At 49.8% G+C, this 5,341-nt stretch overlaps 1 pseudogene; it reads right to left on the bottom strand.

The window, feature by feature from the left end:
* Positions 1-416: 416 nt before the first annotated feature.
* LOC110133733 (NADH dehydrogenase [ubiquinone] flavoprotein 2, mitochondrial pseudogene) lies at positions 417-1,262 on the bottom strand (annotated as a pseudogene).
* Positions 1,263-5,341: the final 4,079 nt, after the last annotated feature.

Below are 5,341 nucleotides of genomic sequence, written 5' to 3'. Positions count from 1 at the left end.
CTTGTCCATTGAGCTGCTGGCTTAGGGCAGCGGCTTCCCAGGTAGCTCAGTGGTAAAGAATCCGCTTGTCAATGCAGGAGATGTGAGTTTGATCCCTGGGTCAGGCAGATCCCTTGGAGAAGGAAATGGCAATCTGCTCCAGTATTCTTGCCTGAGAAACCCCATGGTCAGAGGAACCTGGCAGGTTATAATCCATGGAGTTGCAAAAGAGTCAGATATGACTTAGCGACAAAAGAACAACATTTTGGGGGGAGGGCAGCGGTCCTTACTATTTTGTGTCCTCCTGCATGTCTGCACCTAACACTTCCTGGTAGAGATGAAGCCTTAATATACATCAGTAGCTGTTATTAATAATATGTACTTATTTGTGTCCCCAAGTGGTGTTTTTAATTTTTTTTTAATTTTGAATTTTTAAATTTATTTTATTTTATTTTTTTAGATAGGAGATTCATATTTTATTTCCCCACTGACATATTTACAGCTGGATATAAATTAAAGACCTGCTTGCACACCAAACCCAGGTCCTTTCGGTGGTTCAGTCAAAGAGGTAAGACCTCCAGCTGGCTCACAGGAGAGGCGTCCACTCCTTGGCCCAGGTTTGGGGATTTTGCCAGCCTTGAGTTCATCAATAATTTCTTCAATATCTTTAGGTGTCAGATCCTCATAGTAGTTGTCATTTATTTGAACCATTGGTGCATTTACACAGGCCCTTAAACATTCCACTTTTATAAGAGTGAAAAGCTTGTCAGGTGTAGTCTCTCCAACCTTTATTCCAAGTTTTTTCTGAATGGCTTCCAGTATGCTGTCTGAGTTTCAGAGCATGCAAGGCGTAGTAGTGCAGACCTGAATGTGATACTTTCCAACAGGCTTTCAATTATACATTGTATAAAAAGTTGCTACTTCATACACTCTCATTGGAGGTACCTGTAAAATTTCTGCAACCTTGTTCATAGCAGAGATGGGCAGCCATCCATTCTGTCTCTGGGCTAAATCCAGAACTGGAAGCACAGCTGCTGCTTTATGCCCTTCCGGGTAGTTTTTCACAATGGCCTCTATCCTCTTATAGTTTTCTGGTGTGAAATCAAATGGAGTTTCTGGGTTATTCTCAGGAGTATCTCTGTGCACAAATAAGGCTCCTCCAGCTCCATTCTGAACAGCTGTCTTATGCAGATTTCTTATATGTTTTCCCCAGTGGGCGGTGAGGCCGGCCGCGCGGGCCCGTAGCGCCGCGGAGAGGAACATGGCTGGCCAAACTGCGAGGCTCCGGGCCTCGCCGGGCACGGTCCCCAGCGGTCGGCACGCACAGAGTGCCCAAGTGGTTAATCTTTCACACAAGAGTGCCATCTCCACGTGGGCTGGGATTTTTGTCTGTTTCACTCATCCCTGTCTACCCAGTACCTGGCATGGTGCTGGATACACAGTAGATACTCAATCAATACTTATTGAATGAGAGATTGTATGCCTTTGGTTGAGTCCCGGCTGATCACTGAACAGGATGAGCTCCATCGACCTGTCCCTTTAAGAACCTTGTCTTCCCTTCCCTTCTCTGGTCCCCAAAGTTAATTAAGTGCCCTGCCTCTGCAGGGTTAATCCTGTTATCAGCGACTTGACACACATTAGCTGTGTGTTTACTATTTCTGGACTGTATCCCTCCACCCCCAATTAAACTGTCCATCGCTGGATCCCACAGAGCCTGGCACATAGTAGATGCTCAATTCATTTGCATGGAATGAGTGAGTTGACATCTCCCTCATTACATTTCCAAGCAAGGAGATGTGTTTAGACGCTGGGAGACTGGTGTGATGACATGGACCAATCTGCCAGTCTGTAGAGAGAATGGATTCTGTCTGGAAGGGATGATGGGTAAATGTCAGCAACACTCCCTAATGCAGGGTTTGGGACAGAGACCCTACTGAGAAGTAGGGATAGGCAGCATGGGGCTTCCCCAGTGGCTCAGTGGTAGAGGATCCGCCTGCAATTCAGGAGTGGCAGGAGACGAGGATCTGATCCCTGGGTCAGATAGATCCCCTGGAGGAGGACATGGCAACCCACTCCAGTATTCTTGCCTGGAGAATCCCACAGACAGAGGAGCCTGGCGGACTACAGTCCATGAGGTCACAAAGAGGCAGACATGACTGAAGCGACTTAGCACGCACACATAGACAGAACGGCCTTTGGCATTCCTTCTTTCAGGGCATCCATGTCTGGGAGACAAGGGCGTGCAGGAAAGCCTCTCTCTCTGGGTGTGACCTTTAAAGCCAGCAGCCCCTGACAGCATGTGGGGTGCTCTTGGCCGCTTGCAGATATCCTTGGCTCAGCCGTGCCGTCTCAGTGGCAGGTGCCCTGAGCCAGTACGAGAACAGGTCTCGATGTCCCCGATGACTGCTGGAACACTGAGTACCCTGAAGTGGAGAGTGAAGCTGGCTCTGTCTGACTCAGGGCTGGGTAGCTCAGCCACCTGAGACCCTGGCCCATCTGGAGTGTGGGTGGTCCCCTGCCCCCCTCCCTGATGGAAGAGTCTCCAGTTCATTCCTTCCTCCCCTGTCCCCCGCCCCATCTCTTGTTTCCCTGCTTGCCCAGTGACATCCCAAAGGGCAGGTCCTGTGTCTTTGCTGGAGAGGGGCTCTGTGACCCAGCTCCCCTCAACTCCTGATGGAGTGCCCACACGTCCTCTGCCTCCCCCCGCAGGGCAGGTGTTCAGCTGCAACGGGCTTCCGCCGAGATCAGCCAAGCCTGAGCATGATCCTAAGACACACCAGGGTCGAATCCTGCTCCGCCACCTGTGCCGTGCCTGTGCCTGGGCAAGGGACCTTGCCTCTCATCCATCGAAGGGAGAGTCATGCTACCAGTGACGTAGTCAAGGCTCCCAGAAGCCGAGACAGGGAAAGAGACGTGATGCAGAAACCCGAACAGAAAAGGACCCCAAGGAAGGGTATTCACCCCACCCCCATCCCCAGACTTTATCTCATCCCACGGGGCACAGAGGGGCCCCGTCTCTTTCCATGGGGCTTCTTTTCTGGTTTGGTGGGCCCACCCCTCAGCTGATGCAGGTGCTGCTACTCTGCTTTCACTCCTGCAACTTTTCCCCGGAGGACTGCCCTGGACGATGATGGAAGCGGCCTTGTCGGAACTGCCTTGGAATGACATGTGCGTCCCCAAGACACCTGGGTGGCCTGTAGCCAATGGATGACTCATGTGGGGGTATAGAACCCCACCCCCTTGCCTTCAGGTGGGACAGGCTCTGCGGTGCAGTTTACCATCCAGAGCTCCCTTGGGGATCAGGTTGGGACTAGATGTCGCATCTTTGCTTGGCTTCTCCCCTTGCCCATTCCTTCCTCCCTCATTCCCCTCGAGTGTCATCTGAGAGCTTTCTCAGTCAGTCACTGACTCTTTATGAAACCCCATCACAAATGTGCTTCTAGAGAACTCACCTAGGGTTCCCTAAGACAGAGACTTTAGATGAACTTGTAGAAGCAAGTGGATTGTTTAACTGTTTGTTGTTGTTTAGTTGCTCAATCGTGTCCAACTCTTTGCGACCCCGTGGACTATAGCCCGCCAGGCTCCTCTGTCCATGGCATTTCCCAGGCAAGAACACTGGAGTAGGTTGCCATTTCTTTCTCCAGGGGATCTTTCTGACCCAAGGATCAAACCTGCATCTCTTGCATTAACAGGCACATTCTTTACCTTGCTAAGCCACTAGGGAAGCCCTTGCTTAATCATAAGTTGGGTCTAATGACCCTGTTTTTGGCCAAGCATTTCAACTTCCTTTCAAGAAGCCCTAACAGCACTGGAGATTCAGAAGCAGCGGTCAGATGTTACCGACAATTGCTATGAGGTCTACGACAGGGCTCCACAAATAGTGGAGGATGCAGTAAATATTTATTGAGTGAAAGACTGGGATGAATCATTGTTTCTGGTGATGGGGAAGCAGGAGCTTCTGGAAGGACAGAGAATGTGCAACTGCCTTCCTGGAGCAGGTCTCAGGATGTACTCAAGCTCAGGGACAGGCTGGGTGTATTGAAATGCAGGTCAGGCGCTTGGATCCTCAGAGCTTCAGCAGGGGCTTAGTCTAAGAGGCGGCTGGGCCCCAGAGGACAGCCCGGGCAGGGAAGGGAGTCGTGATCACAGCAAAGATGATAAGAGCTTGTTAAACAGAGAGCCCTCCTGGCAGATGGTCAGTTGGCTCCCAGGGAAGGAAAGCCCTTTCCCATTGGGGATCCCAGAAGTCTTGAGACCAGCGGAGCAAATCGTGCCTTCCTGAGCTAACAACAACAACAGTACTCATACAGACAAAGCATTTAGCAATTATATAGCCGACACTGTTCATGCACGTTGTTTATGCTTCATCATAACCCCCATCAGGGACACATTATCATGCCCATTTCACAGATGAAGAAAATAAGGCTCAGAGAGCAGAAATTATGTGCCAAAGGTGGTGGAGACATCACAGACGTGATTTGAAGTGGCGTTGACAGCACAGCCTCCACACCATCAGTCCCCTGCCATTTCAGCACCAGGGACCAGTTTTTTGGAAGACAATTGTTCCACAGACGAGGGCCGGGGGATGGTTTCAGGATGATTCAAGCACATTACATTTATTGTGCACTAGTGGCCCAGTTTAGTAAAGAATTTGCCTGCAATGTAGGAGACCCCAGTTTGACCCCTGGATCAGGAAGATCCCCTGGAGAAGGGCATGGCAGCCTACTCTAGTGTTCTTGCCTGGAGAATCCCATGGACAGAGAAGCCTGGTGGGCTACAGTCCATGGGGTTGCAAAAGTCAGACAGCACTGAGTGGCTAACACTTTCATCTTTTTGAATTACTGTAACATTGTGATAGATAAAGAAATAATTATACAACTCACCACAATGTAGAATCAGTGGGAGCCCTGAGCTTGTTTTTGGGCAATTAGATGGTCCCATCTGGGGGTGATGGGAGACACTGACACCCGAAGTGTATGATGGGAAGTGGCTGTAAATACAGATGAAGCTTCGCTTGCTATCCCACTGCTCACCTCCTGCTGTGTGTGCCCATTCTAGTACTGGGCCATGGCCTGGATGTTGGGAAACTCTGCTTTACACAGTCAGCCGGTGCTGAGTTTAGAAGGATAATAAGAAGTAGGTCGGGAAAACTGAGGCATGAAAATTATTATAAATGTTATAAAATCAGAGAACATCTCCAGGTGGATATACAAAAAGCCAATAACAGTGGTTGTCATGAGTTGGTGATAGAAGGGAGATGTTTACTACATACAGTTTACATTTGTTGATTATTGAACCATGGTGCCGTAGGTGACAAAACTGGTCCCTAGTGTTCCTCCACCCCCCCATTCACACCTTCTGC

This window comes from Odocoileus virginianus, chromosome 12 (genome assembly GCF_023699985.2).
Source record: "Odocoileus virginianus isolate 20LAN1187 ecotype Illinois chromosome 12, Ovbor_1.2, whole genome shotgun sequence".
Taxonomy (NCBI): Eukaryota; Metazoa; Chordata; class Mammalia; order Artiodactyla; family Cervidae; genus Odocoileus; species Odocoileus virginianus.
The sequence above is the reverse complement of the archived record's forward strand: the minus strand, read 5'-3'. Positions and strand labels throughout refer to the sequence as shown.